We start from the raw sequence: 21,055 nt of genomic DNA, 5'->3' as shown, positions 1-21,055 counted from the left end.
GTGAAGTATTTAGTCCATTTACATTTAAAGTAATTATTGATATTATATATGTCCTGTCATTTTGTTAATTGTTTTCTGGTTGTTTTGTAGTTCTTCTCTTTTCTTTCTTCTTCTTTGGTTCCTTCCCTTGTAGTTTGATATCTTTCTTTAATGTTGCTTGTTATTTTTTTGTGTATCTGCTATAGGTTTTTGATTTGTGGTTGTCATTACGTTCATATATAATATCTTATGTGTATAGGAGTTTGTAGTAAGTTGATGTTTGCTTAAGTTTGAACACATTCTAAAAGCACAAAACTTTTATTCCTTCCATATTTTATGTATAAGATGTCATATTTCACATCTTTTAATTTTGTATATCCTTGATTAATCTTTGTAGATATAATTGATTCTACTACTTTTGTGTTTTTGCCTTTATATTGGCTTAAAAGTGATTAACCTACTACCTTAAGTATATGTTTGCATTTACCTGTAAAGTGTTTTTTCCTTTCAAATTTTCTTACTTCTAGTTTTGGCCTTTTCTTTCCACTTAAAGTCTTCTCTTTAACATTTCTTGTGGAACTGATTTAAAGGTGATCAACTCCTTTAACTTGTTTGTCTGGAAAACTCTTTATTTCTCCTTCTATTCTGAATGATAATCTTGCTGGGGAGAGTATTCTTGCTTGCAGGTTTTCTCCTTTCAGCACTTGATATGTCATGCCACTCCTTCTGGCCAGCAAAGTTTCTGCTGAAAAATCAACTGATAGCTTTATGGGGTTTTCCTTGTATGTAACTGTTTTCTCCTGCCACTTAAAAAATTCTCTGTTACTACTTTTTGCCATTTTAATTATTATGTGTCTTGGTGTGGACCTCTTGGGTTAACCTTGTTAGGGGTTTTCTACACTTCCTGGACCTGGATTTCTGTTTTCTCCCCCAGATTAGGTATGTTTTCAGCTATTATTTGTTCAGGTAAGTTTTCTAACCCTTTCTTTCTCTCTTCTCCTTCCGGGATCTCTATAATGCAAATATTATTACACTTGATGATGTCACTGAGAAACCCATCTGCTCTTATGTGTCATTTAAGGTTGATATTTCCCTATTGAATTTCTGTCTGATCTATCCATTGATGTAAGTGGGGTTTAAAATTTCCTACTATTATTATATTGCTGTCATTTTCTCCCTTTGTGTCTGTTAATATTTGCTTTATATACTTTGTAGTTCCTATGTTGGATGCATATATATTTATAAATGTTATATCTTCTTGTTGACTGACCCTTTTATCATTATGTAATGTTTTTCTTTGTCTTTTTTAGTCTTTATTTAAAGTCTATTTTGTCTGATATAAGTATAGTTACACCAACTTTCTTTTCATTTCTATTTGCATGGAATATCTTTCTCTATCTGTTCAATTTCATTCTGAATGTGTTCTTACTTCTAAAGTGAGTGTCTTGTCAGCAGCATATAGATGAACCTTGTTTTTTTTTATTTATTTATTCAGCTGCTGTATGTCTTTTAATTGGACAATTTAGTCTATTTACATTTAAGGTGATTATTGAAGGATATGTGCTTATTGCCATTTTGTTAATTGTTTTCTGCCTATTTCTATAGTTCCTCTCTGTTCCTTTCTTCTCTTTCTGTCTTCCTTTGTGGTTTTATAGATTTTGATGGGGTTTGGGGGTATTGGTGGGGTTCTTGGGGTTTGGAGCTGATGGCCAAGGAAGAATTCTTGAAGATACCTTTGGTGAAAAAGTTAAAGCATGGGGACAGGACCCATGGGCAGAAAGCTGCACAGGGGTTGTGCAGAGTGACTGCTTAAATACTGTGGAGTTGGGGCAGGGAAAGTCAAGGGGAAGTTTCTTAAAGGGATTTCCATATGCTATAGAGGATTTACAGATTACTGGAGACATAACTATTGTCAAGCTAAGGTTGTTTTTCCCTCTAGCAAAGCATTACCATTAAGATAGTAGGGAGTTCCTGGAGATTAGGCTATTGATAAGATTGCTTTTTTCTTGTAATATTACTAAAATATTTGTAAACTGATGGAGACTATCAGTTTAACCATTTGTTTTCTGTCCTTTTTTTTTTGCTCTTGAGCAGCCAGGAATGCTTGAGGAATATCACACATATCCCACCTGGTGGGGTGAGGGGTTGTGACTAGCTTGTGCTTGGCCCTCAGTTTGCCTTATGGTCCCTCATCAGCTTTCCTTAGTGTTATGTTAAAGTCCTTTTGCATTTCTTTTGTGTATTTATTATAAATTTTTGCTTTGTGGTTACTGTGAGCTTCACATATAACATCCTATATATATGTGTGTGTGTAAATATATATATATATATATATATATACACACACATACACACACACATAGATATCTATGTGTGTGTGTGTGTATATATATATATATATATATATATCTATTTTAAGTTGATAGCAACTTAAATTTGAATACAGTCCAAAATCTATATTTTTACTCCTCCTTCGTGTTTTATTTTTGATGTCACTTTTCACATATTTTTATTTTATGTATTCATTAACTAATTATTGTAGTTTTAGCTAGTTTTACTACTTATGTCTTTTGACCTTCAAAGTCTTTATAAGTGATTAATCTACTGCCTTTAAAAATATTTACCTTTTCCAGTGATATTTTTACTTTTGTACATTGTCTTGTCATTACTTAGTGTTATCTTTTCAGCTTAAAAAAGTCCCTTTAACATTTCTTGTAAGACCAGTTTAATGGTGATTAACTTTAGCTTTTGCTTATCTGAAAAACTATCTCTTTTTTCTATTCTGAGTAATAAGTTTGCCAGATAAAGTTTTCTTGGTTGGATTTTTGTTTTCTTTCAATACTTTGAATATCTCATGCCACTCCCTTCTGGCCTGCAAAGTGTCTGCTGAGAAATCAGTTGACAGCTTTATGAAGTTTCCTAAGTACATAACATGTTGTATTTTTTTTTTTTGCTGCTTTTAAGATTCTCTTATCTTTAATTGTAATGTGTCTTGGTGTGGATTTATTTGGGTTCACCTTATTTGGAACTCTCTGTGCTTCCTAGACCAAGATGTCTGTTTTCTTCTCTAGATTAGGTTAGTTTTCAGCCATTATTTATTTAAATAAATTTTCTGCCCCTTTCCCGCTCTCTTCCCCTTCTGGAAACTGTAATATGGATGTTGTTCTGCTTGATGTTGTCATATAGGTCCCTTAAGGTATCTTCACTTTTTAAAATTCTTTTTCCCTTTTTCTGCTCTGTTTGGGTGAGTTCCATTGCTTTCTCTCCCAGCTTGCTGATCCTTTCTTCTGCTTCCTTCAGTCTGCTGTTAAACCCATTAGCATATTTTTTCAGTTCAACCATTGTATTCTTCAGCTTCATGACCTCTGTTTGGTACTTTCTTATATTTTCTATTTCCTTGTTGAATTTCTCATTGTGTTTTTTCATTCTTATCCCTAGTTTTGTAAACATCTTTATGACCATTACTTTGAACTCCTTACCAGGTAGATTCCTTATCTCTGTTTCATTAAGGTCTTTTTTCTAAGGTTATGTCTTGTTCTTTTGTTTGGAACATATCCTCAATCTCCTCACTTTACCCAATTCTCTGTGTTTGTGTCAATGTATGAGGTGGTACAACTATCTCTCCCAGTGTTGAAGTCATGGTCTTGTGTAAGAGATGAACTGTGGGGTCCAGAAACTCAATCTCCCTGGTCATCAGAGCTTGGCACTCCAGGGGCATCCCCTTTGTGGCCTGCATGAGTCCACTGGCTGTGGCAGGGTTGCAGTGTAGGGGAGGGGCAGGACATTTGCCTCACCAGCTGTGATCCAACTGCCATGTGGGGGTGCCAGATGCTCTACAGGTTGTCTGTGATGCAGATGAGGTATGGGGGGGAGGGTTGGCTGTGATGCAGCTGACTGTGTTGTGATTGCAGGATGTGTGGGAATGGGGGTGGGGTTGTTGCTTGACTGAATATAGTGTGGCTCTGGTGAAGGTGTGGGGGCAGGATGCTTATCTGGCTGGTTGTGGCATGGCTCCAGCACATGGGTAGCTGAGTGCTCACCCAGCTGGCTGTGTTGTGGGTGAGATTCAGGGGGATGGGAAAGACCTAATTGCACTAGCAAGTTAGAATGAGATTGCCAAAATGGTGTCTGCCAGTGCCAGCATTAGCAAGATAGAGTGAGATTACAAAAATGGTACTTACCAGTGCTTTTCCCTTGTGAGGGAGTTCTAACAGGTTCCTGCTTCTTCAGCATGTTCTTTAAGATTAGTAAGTGTGTCTCCTTCACATATGGTCTAGGTAATTTTCAAAGTTCCTTCTTTTGCATTGGGTCCTGGGGCAAATGAATCTGCATATGAGCACTTTAAGGGTGGGCTCTCTTCTTTGGTCCTCCTGGGTGTAATCCTTGTTAGTTTTACATTTTGGGAGCTTATCTCTCTGGTTCAGGATCCAAGGTTCTGGGTGCCTGATGTGGAGTACAAGCCCCTCACCCCTCAGGAAAAAATTCTACTTTTTCAAGGTCCCTCCCAACTGAGAGTCACTGTGCTTGGCGTGGGATTTTTGATGAGAGTGTGCTTCTGCATCTCCTACCCTATTGATGTGGACTTTTTATCCTTTGTTGTGGAGGTGATGTTTATCTCATTTTCAGGACTTTTTCAGAGGAAATTTTCCATATGTAGCTGTTGATTTGTTGTGTCTATCAGAAAAGCTGAGGTCAGAATCTTTCTGTGCTACCATCTTGAACCTCTTCCCCTATCACTTTTTTTTTCCCAATCATGCTCATTTTGAAATAATTTTTGCACCCTTATTTATACATTATTTTGTCCAGTATTTTTCTTCTTTTGTATTGTTCTTGTCAGATATTGGAACTAATAGGGTTATGCTAGTCTGATGGCAATGTTTCTTCTTTTTGTATCTATGGAAGGCTGTGTATAATACTGGCTTTATTTCTTTTTTTAAATGTTTTTTTTTAGAGTTTTCTGGCATAGTTATCTTGGCCTACCTTGTGGAAATAGTTTTGTTTAATTTACAGTTTTAGTTTCTTTAATCATTATAGAATTATTCAGATTTTTTATTTCTTGTGTTTTTTTCTAGCAATTTATTAATTTTTAATAGTCTAATTCTAAGAGAAAATTACCTCTACGTTATTCCCACAAGCTTCCTGTTATCCTGCATCATTTTGCCATTTCCTAGAAGTTAGGTGATGTAAAGACATTACCTTAAAGCTGTCATCTATCGTGGGCATCATCACTCACAGCTGCTAGTCTAGAGATAGATTTAAAATAGATAAGCAATATATTTGGTTATTGGTTTTGTATTTTCTTTTTTGTTCCAAACTCTGGAATTTTTCTGTCCCTCTCTTTTTTCTATAAGTAGACTTTTATGAGGAATGCCTACAGACAGTTTGGAGTTTTGTTTTCCTCCAGTTCAGAAAAGTTGCTACCCAAGATGTTAACTTAGCATTCACAAGTTAACATTCACCTTGATATCTAAGGTCTCCATACATGTTAGGAATTTTGTGGCTATTGAACAAGCAAGACTTGTCTCCTTGCTGGCATGATGCTCAGGAAACAGAGTGGCAGTGTGCTTGCCTCCTTATAGCAAAGAATCCAAAGAAGGCAAGAAGCCACTCTTGGCGACTTCACAGATACCAGCTTGCTAGACCAGCAATAGGACCCTCTCCAGTCCCTTTTGCCAATGTTTGTGGACTCAGGATGTGCTGAACAAGAGTTTGATTAGAAAAGGAGCCATGTATGTAAGTGATGAATCAATAAATTCTACACCTGAAGCTAATATTACATTGTATGTTAACTAACTGGAATTTAAATAAAAACTTGGAGAAACAAACAGGAAGACAACAAATACCTAAAAAAATAACAATTAAAGTATAAAATATCACTGAATAACTGCAACAAAAGTACTGCTTTGGCAAAAAACAAACAAAAAAAAACAAAACAAGACACACAAAGAACGAAAGAAAGAAAGAAAGAAAGAAAGAAAGAAAGAAAGAAAGGAAAAGAAAAGAGAAGAAAAGGAGCCATGTAGTCATGGAGCAGGGAGGTGCTAGGAGCAGAACGCATTCAATGCCGCAGCTTGGTGGGCTTTAAGACTAGTGAAGAAAGCCCTTCTTCCCTATAGCCCATCGTAGCTGTAAGACACTGTTGAAATGACTTAGTCCAATGCTCTTATTAACAGATGAGGAGACTAGTGTCCAGAGACGTGGCATGACTTATCCTTATTTAGGCAGAGAGTGAAGGGGTGTCTAAGACCAGCAGCTCCATCTTCTGGCAACCATGGCTAATTGCTTTCTTCGTCACTTCTTCACTTTGGTCTTTTATTTTCATGTTTAGTAATCTACTCAAATCATTAGCTTTAGGGAGTAGTGCCTCTGTTCCTCATCACGGCAGACTCCCTCTCTTTTGTCCCCTTAACGTTCTTACTCAGGGAAAGAGCCTGACACATTCACTGGGCCATATTTTGTTAGCAATGTGGTCTCCAGGCCTTAATATCAGGAATCATGTCCAATTTCTCTCTTTTGCTCTGTGTGTTGCTTTCATAGGGTAGGAGCTACCAGTAAGCCAGACATTCTCTACCAAGTAGGTGGTTAGGTAGGTACATTCAGGGGCCAATTGCCTACCTAACTCTTTTCAGGGATGATTATGAATACGGATTGACAGTTAGTCTTAGAAAGGAAGGAGGAGGCCCTGGAAAATAAGTGTTACTTAACAAATATTTATTGAGTCCGTACACATGTTAGTTATAGGGATTCTATAGTGAAAACACAAGACAGGGTTCCAGACCTCAGGGAGCTAATCTTCCAGTGGGGAAAAGCTGTAAATTTATATATTTACGTAAATAAATAAATAAATAAACAAATAAATAAGCAAGATATTACAATTGGTGATGAGTCCTGAAAAACGTATGAAGTGACATTGTAGAGAGTACTTTGGCAGGTGGGTGGGGGTCTAGCTTACACAGGATGACAAGGGAAGGCCTATGTAGGGAGCTTCCATTTATTCTGGACTCACAACATTAGGAAGAGCCAGCCATGAGCACAGTTGAGAGAAAAACATTCTTGGCAGAGAGAACAGAAAATCCAAAATCTGCAACATGGCAAGGAATTTAGATGTTACAGTAATCTCACAGAATGTGGCCAATGTGGGCACAGGATTATGAGTAAGGAAGAGTGACATATAAAATGAGGTTTGAATGAGGGAAGGTGTCCTCAGATCTTATAGGGCATTGTGGGCAATGGTGGGGGAATTGGAGTTTGTTCTAAGGGAATAACAAGATTTTAATTTGGGGGAGGGTGACAAGATCCAATTTATATATTTTAAAAGATCCCATTGACTAATGGAGCCACCACTGTGTGGCAGAGACAGCTATTCCCCAGTAGTCATCTCTCATTTTTACACAGTAATGGAATTTCTCACCGGTTGTGTGGCCACCCAACTAAAGATGACATTCCAGCCTCCCTGGTAATGGGTGTTGCCAAGTGACCAGGTTCTATGCAGTGGAATCTGAGTGGAAATAGCACCTGCAGCTTTGGGGGGTGTTTCTGTTTAAAGGAAGGTTCATGGCTTCCCTTTCCTCTTCTTCCTTCCAAGGGATTGGATGTGGACCTGAGCCTGGGAGCTGCCCTTGAAATGGAAGCTATGTGATGAAGATAGCAGAACCAGAGGTGGACAGACTAATGAGGTGAGGTACCTCACCAACCTCACCAACCCTTCCCACCCCTAGGTGACTGACTTGGATGTTTTCGTGGGTGAGCAATGAACATCTACTTTGCTTAATATTTATTAAAATGGGTCTCTATTAACTGCTGAGCACTCCAGTATCCTAGCAGATATGCCTGATCACAGGGGAAGATGGCCTGGGGTACAGTGAGGGCAGAGGGAACTCAGACTCTTCCAGGCATCTGAGACCCTCAAGAACTATTATCATTTTCACCATGGTGGTCACTGTCAACGTTATTCCCCTCAATATGTGACTTGGAATTTTGTAGGCACTTGGTAAACATTTTGTAAAAAGTTAAGGAATCACCTCTGTTCCCATTCCTGATGTAACTGGAATATTGAAGACACAACTTGATGGGGTATCAATATAAAACGGTTATATTTTCCCCAAATAGAGAATATTGGTTTAAGTAGGGTGAACTTAGTGATTCTTTTTCTTTAGCTTTAGGACCTAGTTCTGTGGTAACAGGGAAAGTCTTTATCAGCAGCCTATTAAATTATTATTGCCATAGTAGTATCACAGTCATTAATGATATCAGCCCCATCTTTATAGTCATTAAAATTGTCACTGTTACCATCACTACCACCACCACTGACATTCCCACTATTACCACAGCCCCATAACCGTGGCCATCTTCACAATCATCACCACTACAAACACCATTATTTTCTCCAGTGTCATTTTGATCACCATCTGTAACAGGTAGTAGTGCTAGCTACTCTAACAAATAGACCACAAAGTGTATGATAGATCAAACACAATAGAAGTTTATTTTTCATTTATATAATTTTCTGGAGCAGGTGTTCTTATTGGCAGGAGACTTCTTCCACACAATGATTTAGAACGGAGGGACTCGATTTCTGCATGTAGCCAAAGGAAGGGGAAGGATGTGGGTGGCCATACCTGCTCCTTTAAAGCCTTGGGCTGGAAAATGCATACTTCAGTCCTGCTCACATTTCATTGACTGGAACACCGTCATATGGCTGTGCCTGAGCACCACGAGACTGGGATGTGCAGTATAGCTGCAAAATGCAGCAGTTTTTGAGCAAGTGGAAGCAGTCTCTGCCAGGCCATCCTTGCAAGCAGTTTAGTGCATTTTTTTCTGCTTCCAGCCTGTGCTAAGCCCTTTCTGTTCTATAACATCAGGGCAATATGAGATTTCTATGATCAAAAGCCTTATGAACTAAGTCAGTAGCAATACAAGGCATCATATGTTGGGTTTGATTATTATTCTGGATTGTCAGTATTGTAATTGTTCAGAGTATGCTGAGGTGGTTGAGTTGTATCTTGGAAAAGTGGGTAGAATTTCTTTGCTTTGAGGAAAAGTGGAGTTTAAAGTAGGGAGGGCGCTGTATGCAGAAAAGTGGCTTGGGCCTGAATGGGCTCAGCTTGAGCAGAGGAGACGGGCCTAGCTGGAGGAAGTGAGTATTGAGGATGGGGAAGAGTAAGCTTTGAGCAACTGGGTGGAGCAAAAATGCCAGAGGCCTTTTGTCTATATACCTTTTCAGATCTCTTCAGATGCATAATAAAGTTCTTTGGTTGCAAGCAACAGAAATCTACTTTGAACGAAACAAGGAAGCAAACAAACCCTTCCCAAATCCCAAAATAGATTGGAAGAGTGAAGGAGCATTCTGGAGAAGTAAAGGGGGCACTAGAGGCCAGCTCCTAGGTTTTGGCAGCTGATGGTGGTAGAACCCGATCCACTGCCAGTAACAACACCCAGCTTCTGTATTTGTCCTCTCAAAATTCATACACTAGGGACAGAGCCTTGCACAGCCTTTCTTGGGTCAGGTGTCTTCTGGATCAATCTGCCGTGGTTGGGAAGCTGTTTTACTAGATAGTGCTCTGCCCTCACCTGGCTCCAAGAAGTGTGTCTTACCAAGGACACAGTATGGGGGGCATCAGAGCAGTGGAAGGAAGGTTGTCATCTGCTTTGGAGGTAGTTATTTCTATGTTCAAATCCTAGCTTCTTCAGTGACCAAGGCAGACAGAAGAGTGGTCTAGCTTCTGAGCCTCAATATTCTTACCTGTAAAATGGATATGAAAGAATAGAAACCATCTGAGGATCAAATGTGAAAATGCATGTAGGGGGCTCCCCATGGTTTTATTTCTTCCTGCTTCTGGTACTCAGCATGTCTGTAGTGATGAGGAGGCAGGGTGACCTGGGAGGAGCAGAGGAAAGCTGAAGAGTCTCAGCTAAGGCTTTCCCTAGCAAGTGATTTCTCCACTGGGCCTGCCTGCAGCCTTGCAGTACAGGAAGGGGTGCTGGCCTCTGGCCAGGGATGGGACTTGGGGGCCTGCTCTGCAGGGTGCTAGCCATGTTTACAGAAGCTCTGATAGCATCAAGTCTGTGAGCTGTGATGGAGAGGGAAATGTAATTTTCAATTAAGAGTCCTTGCTCATTCCTGCTTACATTACAATCTAATTAAATTTCAGTCAAACGTGGCACAGTGCTGCCAGGGGGAGGGCAGGGAGGCGGACAGTGGCTCCTCCTCCTCTAGATGTGAGTTTGCCTCAATCCTGAGTGGTCCGAGCTTCCCACCCCTTGGCCTCCCTCAGGACTGTCTGGAGCCAGTGTCCTTACTCAGTAGGCCCAGCTGGCCTCCAAAGGTCATGTGGAGCCACACAAACATAGCGACAGTAGCTCAAAGCTCCCCTGACCCTGAGAATTAAATTAAAATGGCTACTGATGTCAGAACACTCAGCCAGTTGGGGATGCTCTCTCCACTAGCCATTTCCCCAAGAAAACAAGGTGGTGCAGGCATGGGAAAGCCAGTTAGTTTTTGATCAGCTCCCCAGAGGGAGATCCTGGGAGCCCCTCTCTCCCTCTTCTCCCTAGACTTTTAGCTAGCAAGGCTTGGGCTCTGGGCAGATCGCCCAAAAGCTCCTTTAAAGCAGACAAAGTCATGTGTATGGTGGAGGTGGAAGGGAGGGGATGAGGAGAGACCTGCCTTTGAAAGGCATGTCCATAGGCTCCTGGAGGCTGGCTAGGGCTGAGAAGAGCTGCCCCCAGCTCCTTCCATTCTCAGCAGCAGGAGTGATTTCACATACTCACCAGGAGCCACAGGCTGTTGGAAACAGAAGCAGTTACTTGAGAGTGACCTTGGGTACGTCTTTCATATACAGGGGGAGATATTGAGGCCAGAGGAGGCCTGACTTCTGGCTGGTCTCAGAAGTCAAGGGCAAAGCAAGACTCTCGCTCCTGGACACCTCCTGATCTTCCTTCTGCTGTCCTCTGGCTAAAGTCCCATCTTTCTCCTTTGCTCTCAGTGGAGACAGAGCAGTGCCTCTCCCATTTGGGAATAACAGACTATTTTTTTGATGACAGGGTTGATGACAAGAAACATGCTGAAAACCATGTTTCAGGTTTTCTCTTGCACTTTAAATGGTGCAGCGGCTTCTTTCCCTCTTACTGCCTCCTTGTTGGAGATGGGGGTTGCTGGGCCCTTCTCTCCACAACCCCCATGTTTCCTCTTCAACTTCCTCTCCTGTCTGAGCTGTGGAGAGGTCACAGAGCTGCCCCAAGGACAGACTGGGTGGGGCGGGGGCAGATTCACCTCTATTGTGCAGTGTGTTGTGTGTCTGTGGACAAGCCCTTCTTTTCCCTCTCTGGAACCCAGCTTTTTTATTGCTAGCATGGAAGGGGTGTTGGACTAGACCAACCAGCACCTCTGGACATTTCCTGCATCATGACTCACTTTGCTCATTCATGAAGCAATTCTCTGTAGACTCTCCTAAAAAAAACCCTACAGCACCTCATTTTGTTTGGGTTTAAGGGTTCATGGACTCCCTGAAATTATCCAGTGAAAGATCTATGACTTGAAGGTTGATGGTTCTGAACTTCTGTGGTTTTCAGATTGCCTGAGACAGGGCAGATAGCGTTCACATCCATCTCATTAGGACCCTGCAGGGATCTGCCCTCACCTCCAGTTATCCCACTGTCTCAGCACTAAATACTTTCTTTGGAGTGGGAATTCTGGCTCTTTGCTGTGGGGCTTTGTTAGGTGACCTGATGGTGGTGTCTGGAGTCCACCTCAAGTTATTGAGCTGTCCCGCCACTGTAGCACAGGGTTCAGCCTTTCTCCCAGGTGAATTTTCTCCTCCCTAGTGGAGATTCAGAGTGACTGGGTGCCTGCATCTTCCCCTCCACCTCCCATTCTCTTCCCACCAGGGTTCTGGCCAAGATAAGCTGAACACCAAGAGCTGAGTCAGGTCGAGCAAAGTGCCCGTGTCACAGAAGACTATGATGGTTCTTCCTTCTGACTCTTTGGAGCTAGGTCTTGGGACCCATCTGACCCTGTCCTGCCCTCTCTGAAAGCACGGGGCAGGGCTGGGGGCCTGGGCTGCCCACAGGTAATTGCAGGGGTTCTGCCTCTTGGTAAAAGTCACCCATCAGGAGACACTGTCCTGCTGGAGAGGTGGGAACAAGTAGAGCTGATTGGGAGAGGCTTTCTTTTCTCATTTCCCATAACATCCCTGGAAGCTACTTCCAGGGCCATTACCCCTACTATTGTCAAGAGATTGAACCAGAGAAAGCTGTGTGGGACACAGCTTTAGCTACAAGGGTGCCTTGGGCCGGCTCAGGACTGGCGCTTACCTGGGAGGGACACTCGTGAACCACATAGCCCCCCTCCGGGGGAAAAACTGCTTGAGTTTGGGTCCAGAAGGGAGGGAGTAAGATCAAATGTGGTGGAGAAGGAGTACTGAGGTTCTGGCTTGGGGGACAAGAGTGTACCCCAGAAGATGGGCTTCTTTACATTAAGTAGATTCAGCAGCTGTAAGCTGTGGAATTGGGGTTCACACGGCCCTGACTGTAAGTCTTAACTCTGCTACTCACAGCTAGCTGCTGGTGACCTTAGCAAAGCTTGTGCCCTCTCTGGGACTTAGTAGGAAGGCCATGCCTACTTTGCAGGGTTGTTGTAGGAATTAAAGTATTTGTAAAGCAGTGACATGTGGATAACTGCTCTATAAATGTCTGTTATTATTACTTGATGGGTCAGGACAAAAGGTTTAGGAGTGAGGCCTCTTAATCTCAAGTCAGCCAGGTAGGCAGGTAGGAGTACTTACATCTCTAAATGTTATAGTCAACAGAGGGAAAGAGAGTACTTTAAAAAGCATCTGGAAGGAAGCGAAAGCTGGGATTCAGATATATGTGTACCCATGTTCCTAACAGATTATATATAATAGCCAAAAGCTTGAAGCAAGCCAGATGTCCATCAGTGGATAAATAGATAAACAAAATGTGGTGAACCCATTCAGCCTGAGAAAGGAGGGAAGCTTTCACACGTGTACAATATGGATGAACTTTGAAGACGTTATGCTAAGTGGAATAAGCCAGTCACAAAACGACAAATACTGTAGGATTCCACTTATGAGGCATCTAGAGTGCCTCATACAGGCACTGCATAGAGACAGAGAGTGGAAAGGTGGGTGCCAGGGGGCTGGGGGAGGGGCTGGGGAGTTACTGTTTTAATGGGAGGGGAGTTTCAGTGTGGGCAGATGAAGAGTTCTGGAGATGAATGACGGTGATGGTTGCACAGCATTATGAATATACTAGGTACCACTCAAATGTGCTACTGAAAAGGGTTCACATGGTAAATTGTACGTTAGGTATACTTTATCACAGTAAAAGAAATCCAGAATTTTCGCTGGGGGGCAGCATTCCCTGTGGGAAGAAGGGCAGGGGCTGACTGAGCCCTCAGCCTCCTGAGTCCCACTCTTTTTCCCTGACTGTCCCCACCGGGCCGTGTGGGGTATCATCCTGGCATGGGAAAGGCCACTGTCTGTTGGCCAAACCCCAATTGACAGGCTTTCAGATTGATGGCGGTCCCTCCACCGCCAGTCGCGCTTTCCATCTCCCCAGTTTATCAGGAAAAGGCTTCCCGCTGTTCTCTCAAATCCCACTGGCAGCCCTAGTGAGCACAAGGAGCTTGCTGGTCTGGCAGCTGGGACTGCTACAGCCGCAGGCCCCTGCCTCCCAGCGAAGTGTTCCTGGCAGGGGGAGGCCTCTGGGGTGGGCTGCCCGTCCAGCACGAGGGAAGGCAGATGGCAGCCTGGAGGCGGGCTGGGCAGGGAGCTCTGCGCAGTGCCGGCTCTGCTCAGCAAGGGGGCGATAGAACCCCACTTTTGGCTCTGTGGCCCGTGGAGGGCAAGGCAGCCAAGTGCTGGCAAGCTGTGGGGGAGGGAGGCTTGTCAGCGCTGCCAAATTCCCCACACGGCTTGGACACGGCTTCGGAGAGGGGGCGGTCCAGACGTGGGGGCGGTCCAGACGTGAGCTGTATGTGACCTTTGTCATCCATGCTTTTGTTTTGGGCACCTGTTTGCTCTGCAACAAACCACCCTGATACGCAGTGGCTTAAAACAGCTCTTGTATTATTTCACAGTTTTGTGAGTTCGTCTGGTTCACCTGGCGTCGGCTGGCTCGGCCGGCCGGCCGGGACATTTAAGATGTGGCACATCCCTTGGCCTGCAGTTGGTGCCGGCTGTCCGCTGGGAGTGCAAGTGCGGCTGTTGACTGGAGTTCGTTTCCCTATGTGGCCAGTCCAGGTGGCTGCCCTCCCAGAGGGAGCCTCTGCAGACCAGTGTTCTGAGAATGAAGAAGTTCCTGCTTTCTCTCCACTTCCTGGGCAGGCACAGCCTTACTGCTGCTGACTTCCAGTTGCATAGTCTCAGGGCCAGTCTGGGTTCAAGGGGAGGAAGACCAATGAGAATGAGGAAGAATACCTGGCCTTAGTACTTGATGACCCTAGGCCTCAGTCTACTCTTGTCAAATGGAGCCATATACTGTAGTAAGAATTACCACTTGCTTTAAGACTTTAACAAATCTTTAAAGTCCACAGAGAGTCTTAGGAGCAGACAGCAGGCTGATGGAGCCGCTGAGGCACCAAGGGCAGAGAAGGCTGGGGGGCTGTTGTTCAGTGGGCTAGTAGTTGGCTAGAGGAGACTTACTTTTGCCAGAGAAGGGAACACATTATCGAAAGCTTACTATATACCAGGTCGTGTACTCTACCATCATTTTCTCTAATCCTCAAAATAGCCCTGTGAGAGGATAAAATTGCCCTCATTTGGTAGATGATAAAACTGAGATTTTGCTAGTGAGTTGTAGGATTCAGCCAGCTAGCGAGGCAGAAAGGTAGTCTCTGAACCCAAAGGTGTCTTTGTCTCTGGAACTGTACCATGCTCCCCAGACAACAAAATCATGCTTTGTTTGCAGCTCAAAAATCTTCAGACAAGAAGGACAGGATGACTCTGATGTCCAAGGGGATTTTCAGAGCCATTTATGGCAGGGAGTGGAAGTGAGCAGGGAGCTGGCTGTCCAGGGAGCTTCAGGAAGGAAGGAAGCCAAGTTGACAGTGTGTCCTGGCTAGAGCAGCCTCAGCGGGGGCGAAGCTCCTGAGAGTCAGAAGGGAGAACCTGAAGCCATGAGCAACTCTGGGTCCTACCAGGCAATGGAGGAAGATGGATGTTTTATCATTAGTTAGGAGGCAGAAAGAGGGTGCTGAGAACAAACTGAAGGAACTTGTAGGCAGTAGGATAGAACCTGGGAACTTGGAGATAAAAGCCAACCATCCATCCATCCATCCATCCATTTATCCACTCATGAATTCATTACTGCTTTCAACATCTGAGTCTCTATGTGTCTGGCTCTCTTTTGTTTATATAATTAAGACGCAGTCCCAGCTCTTGGGAAGCTCAGGTTACCCTGGGGCCGGCAGACTTATCACTAGGGAATGGCATTACTGTGTTGATACTGGGATGAGGTGCACAGAGGAGCAGTTATGGGACACCAGAGGAAGGACAGAAGACTTTGCAAACCAGAGGCCCAGTGTGGAAGGCAGGGGAACCAAGGTGTATCTGATCTGGGCCTGATTGTGAAGAGGGTGGACCCCAGGCCCAGGAGCTCAGCTTCTGAGACTGAGAGAGCAGCTGTATTTGAAGAGGGGGTGTGTTTCCTCATAGTGACTGGGATGCATAGTGACTGAGATCCCAGAGCCTGTGACATCCCAGAGGAGGCTGTCTGACTTCCCTCCCTCCAGGGGGGACTGGACATGAGGAAGACAGCACCGAATTTGCCACATCAGGGATTTCAGTTCATCTTAAGACATAAGTTGAAAGAGAAGGTTTTCTCCTCTTGATGTGAAAGGAAGATACTTTTATTATGTTGGGAGCATCTATGATACAGACATAGCAGACTGTTTTGATCTTGCAATAGAACTGGTTTATCCTTGCCCTTTACACTAAAATTGTTCTTTATTTGGGCAAGTGAACCTTGCGTAGGACCATTGCCCGGAGCAAGGGGGAGGGGCATTGTCATAGCAGAAGTGGAGAACCAAAAATTCAATTCCCAGGTATGAGGTTTTGGAAGAAATAGGAAGAAATTTGATCAGACAGACACATTTTCTTCCCAAGTCCCATTGCCAAAAGACAACCTGTGCTGTCAATTTCATGGTTCTGGATGTTTTCCGTGTGTAGGTATTTTTCATAGGACTGTCTACCTGGATGTGTAATATCTCCTCTTGCTCTTTTCTCTTTGTTTAACATTGTAAGTTTTTTTTTTTTTTTATCATGTAATCCTTGTGTTCACTTTGTGATGTAGATAATATTTCCTCCATTCTATTGAGGAAAAATTAAGTCTCAAAAAGGTTACATAATCTGTCCAAGATCCAGTGAATCGCAGAATTGAGACTCAAATTCAGGTCTCTGATGCTAAGCCTGAACTCTTTCTGTTTGCTGAGCTGCTTTGTGTAGGAATTGAGACACTTTCATTGGTCTGGTATTTGGAGGCAGATGGATAGAGGTTTGAACCCTCAGGGACTCTTGCTGTGCTCATATCCTGGGGTTGCAAGGGACCAGATATTGATTGATTCCCTGTGTATTTTAAGTGATTCATGGTAAATGGGGTGCTGTTCCTGTGGTTCCAACTTAGCTTGGGAATGTGGTAGCCATTACACCTAGGCTGTCCAGCAGGATTCTTTTTTTGCCTCCGTGTTTGGTTAACATACCTGGTTCTCTAGCCTTCTCCAGAACACAGAGATTGGTGTGTGCCCCATACCTGGCCAATCAGAGCACCCCAATTTCCTTGGCTTTATTGATTTGTTCAAGAATATTAAAGTAGTCCATTTGACCAATTAGAGTCTTTCCCCAGGATTTTTCTTCTGTTGACAGCGGAAAGACTGTCTTTTACCTTAGGGTCACAGTGCCTTTGGAGTCACAGTGCTGGAAGAATGGGACTCTGGGCTGCCAGAAGCATCTTCCCATCTTATGGAGGAAGCCCATTTGTTGGAGAGGAAGCTTAAATAGAGGGCCAGGAGATGTCAAGAGAGCTTACTAAGGACATGATTTGCAGTTGTGTGGAATGCCAGCTACCCTGTTTCCACCCCATCCTTGTCAGTCATATAAGTGAGACCATTTGTGGCCATCATAATTATGCCACCAAAAATATCAGAGAAAGTTGTGAGGTTTTTTTTTTTGTTGTTGTTGTTAAATATATAGGATCCCAAATATAAGGTCAGATTAACAAGAAAGAAGAAAGAACACTGAAAATTGTAATATGTGGCTAAATATAAAAGAATGCTTTAAATTTTTTTGTAGAGCGCCTGAGTGGCTCAGTCGGTTAAGCGTCCAACTTTGGCTTAGGTCATGATCTCACGGTTCATGAGTTCAAGCCCCAGGTCAGGCTCTGTGCTGACAGCTCAGAGCCTGGAGCCTGCTTCGGATTCTGTGTCTCCTTCTCTGTCCCTCCCCCACTTGCACTCTGCCTCTCTCTCTCTCTCACAAAAATAAACAAAAAAATTGAAAAAAATAAATGATTTTCTTGTAAAGGATTATTGACTGTTTAAAACGATAATGAAAATATTTGATGGGCTTAATAATATATTTAGAATTAAAACATGACAATAAAAGCACAAAGGGCAGAATGGGAGAATAACTGGAACTGTACTGTTATAAAGTTTTAATATTTTGTATGAATGTAATAATGTTAATTCAAGATGGACTGCTATAAATTGAGGATGCCTATTGTAATCTCTGGAGAAGCCACTTGAAATTACAAAGAATTATAGCTAGAATCCAACAGAGCAGATAAAATGAAAGATATAAAATTACTTGAATAATCTAAAAGAAAGCAGGGAAAGTAGAACACAGAAATTAAGTATTAAAGAACAGATGGAAAAAATAGAAAACAAAAACAAGATTGTGGAATTAAACCTAGCCATGTCAGTAATTACATTATATGAAAATGACCTATAAATTTGCATGTGTTCTGTTGCTGAAAAAACAAATTACCCCTAAACACCAAGGCTTAAAATAAATATTTATTTTTTTCACACTTTCAGCAGATTAAGAATTCAGGAGACTCTTGGCTGGGTCATCATGGCTCAGGATCTCTCATGAAATGACAATCATAATGTTGGCAGTGACTGCAGAGATCTGAAAACTTGACTGGGGTGGGGGATCTGTTCCAAGATTGTTCACTCACGTGGCAGTTGGCAGGAGACCTTTCCCTCACATGGGCTTTATATGCTGCTTGGGTGCCCTTATGATATGGCATCTAACTTCCCCCAGAGGGAGAAGAAATTCATGTGAGAGAGCAAGGAAAATGCTGCTGTGCTCTTTAGGACCTAGTCTTGTAAATTGTAAACTCGCTTCTGTGTTACTCTGCATGTTAGAAATGAGTCACTACATCCAGCCTACACTCAATTGAAGGGAATTTCCCTACACCTCCTAAAGGGAGAAATATCAAAACACTTGTGGACATGTGTTTTTGGTCATTGTTTACTGTAGTAAAATATATTCAACATGATGTTTACCATTTTCATCATTTTTAAGCGTACAATTCAGTGGCATTAGATACTTTCACAATGTAGTGCAGCCATCATCAATATCCATTTCCAGATTTTTTCCATCATTCCAAACAGATGTTATGTGTCCAGTAAACAATAATCCCTCATCCCTCTCCCCACTGAGGCCCTGGTTACCTCTATGCTACTTATGTCTCTATGAATGTTATTTTGTGTCAGGCTTATCTCGCTTAGCATGATGTTTAAGGTTCATCCATGTTGTAGCGAGCATCAGAATTTTATTCCTTTTAAGGCTGAAATACTACACTATTTGTATATAGTACATTTTTGGTAATTCAGTCATTCACAATGGACACTTGCATTGTTTTCACCTTTTAGCTATTCTGAATAATGCAGCTGTGAACATTGATGTACAAGTTTCTGTTTGAATGCCTATTTTTTGTTCTTCTGGGTCTATATCTGAAAGTGGAATTCCTGGCTCATGTGATAATTCTATTTTTAACTTTTTCAGGAACAAACTGTTGTCACAGAAGCAGCACCATTTTATATTCCCACTAACAGTGAACAAGGGTTGTAATTTCTCCATACCTTTGCCAACATTTGTTATTTTTTGTTCTTTGTGGTAGTAGACATCCTAGTGGGCGTGAAGTGTGTCCCGTTATGGTTTTTATTTAAATTTCAATAATAACTAGTGAGGTTGAACATTTTTTCATATGCTCATGAATATTTGTATATTCTTTGGAGAAATATCTATTCAAGTCCTTTGCCCATTTTGGAATTGGGTTGTTTGTATTGCTGAATTGTACACATTGTTTATATATTCTGGATGGCAATCCCTTAAGCAATATATGGTTTTCAAATATTTTCTTCAATCCTGTAGGTTGCTATTTTTTCAGTTGATAGTCTCTTTTGATGTACAAAAGATTTTAATTTTTGTGAGGTCCTCTTAGTCTAGTTTTAGTTTTGTTGTCTGTGCCTTTGGTGTCATATTCAAGAAATCATTGCCAAATTCAACATGAAGATTTTGCCCTATGCTGTGTTCTAAACATTTCATAGGTTTAGCTATTATATGTTTAGGTTTTTGACCCATTTTGAATTAACTTTTGTGTATGGTCTAAGGTAAAAGACAAACTTCATTCATTTGCTTGCAGATATCCAGTTTCCCCAGCACCATTTGTTGAAAAGATTGCTCACTCCCTCTTAAGTGGCCTTTGCGCTCTAGTCAAAAATCAAATGATCACATATGTAAAGGCTGATTTCTGGGCTCTGTATTCTATTCCATCGGTCTTTATGTCTGTCCTTATGCTAGTATTATGCTGTTTTGATTACTCTAGGTTTATAGTATGTTTTGAAATCAGGAAGTATGAGTTCTCCAATTTTGTTCTTTTTCAAGATCATTTTGGTGATTCATAGTCTCTGGAGATTTACACATGAATGTTTACATGGGTTTTCCTATCTTGGCAAAAAAAAAAAAAAAAAAAAGAAATACCGTTGGAGTGTTTGCAGGTATTTCATCGAATCTTTATATCACTTTTGGTAGTTTTGAAATCATAACAAAGGATGTAAACAAAGGATGACTTTTCATTTATTTATCTCTTCTTTAAGTTTGTTCAGCAATATTTTGTAGTTTTACTACACCAGTCTTTGCTTTCTTGTTTAAATAATAATTTTATTATTTTTGATGCTTTGTAAGTGGAATTTGTTATTTCTATTTTGAATTGTTTATTTACAGATATAAATTTCATTTTTAACACTGCTTTCACTGCATCCCACATGCTTTGACATATTATGTTTTAATTTTCATATATATTAAAGTATTTTCTAATTTTCTTTGTGATTTCTCATTCCACTCATTGTTTTTTTTCAGAAGATGTTTAAAAATTTCCACATAATTGTGAGTTTTTCAATTTTTTCTTTGTTATTGCTTTCTAGTTTCATTCCATTGTGATTAAAGAGATATTTTCTATAATGTTAATCTTTAAAATTTATTGACAATTATTTTGTGGTGGGCACTAAGGAGGGCACTTTTTGGGATGAGCACTGGGTGTCATATGTAAGAGATGAATCACTGGGTTCTACTCCTGAAGCTAAGACTACACTATATGTTAACTAACTTGAATTTAAATAAATTAAAAAAATTGTTTTGTGGCCTAATATATGGTCTAGTCTGGAGAGTGTGCTATATGCACTTGAGAAAAATTTGTATTCTGCTCTTTTTGTGTGGAATGTTCTATAGATGTCTTTTAGGTCTAATTGGTTTATGGCATTGTTCAAGTTGTTGCATTTCCTTGATGACTATTCTTTATTGATATGGTTTATTGTTCTATCCATTCTTTAAGTCGGTATTGAAGTCTCCAACTATTATTGCAGAACTATTTTCCCCTTCAATTCTGTCAGTGTTTGCTTCATATTTTGGGGGCTCTGATGTTTGTGCATATGTTTATCATTGTTATATATTCTTCATGAATATATATGTATATATATTTATCAATATGTAATGTCTTTCTTTGTCTCTTGCAACATTGTTTGACTTAATGTCTATTTTGTCTGATGTTAGTATAG

General features: G+C 41.5%; 1 long non-coding RNA gene across 1 annotated transcript in view; it reads left to right on the top strand.

Annotated features, from left to right (window-relative positions):
• Positions 1–7,477: 7,477 nt before the first annotated feature.
• Positions 7,478–21,055, top strand: part of LOC125911697 (uncharacterized) — a 33,909-nt gene continuing 20,331 nt past the window's right edge. Inside the window, exon 1 of the long non-coding RNA XR_007454416.1 lies at positions 7,478–7,655. This is a non-coding gene — a long non-coding RNA (uncharacterized LOC125911697). The remainder of the gene's footprint in view (positions 7,656–21,055) is intronic.

Source organism: Panthera uncia (genome assembly GCF_023721935.1).
Source record: "Panthera uncia isolate 11264 chromosome C1 unlocalized genomic scaffold, Puncia_PCG_1.0 HiC_scaffold_3, whole genome shotgun sequence".
NCBI lineage: Eukaryota > Metazoa > Chordata > Mammalia > Carnivora > Felidae > Panthera > Panthera uncia.
Note: the sequence above shows the minus strand (reverse complement) of the source record. Positions and strands in the feature narration are given on the sequence as shown.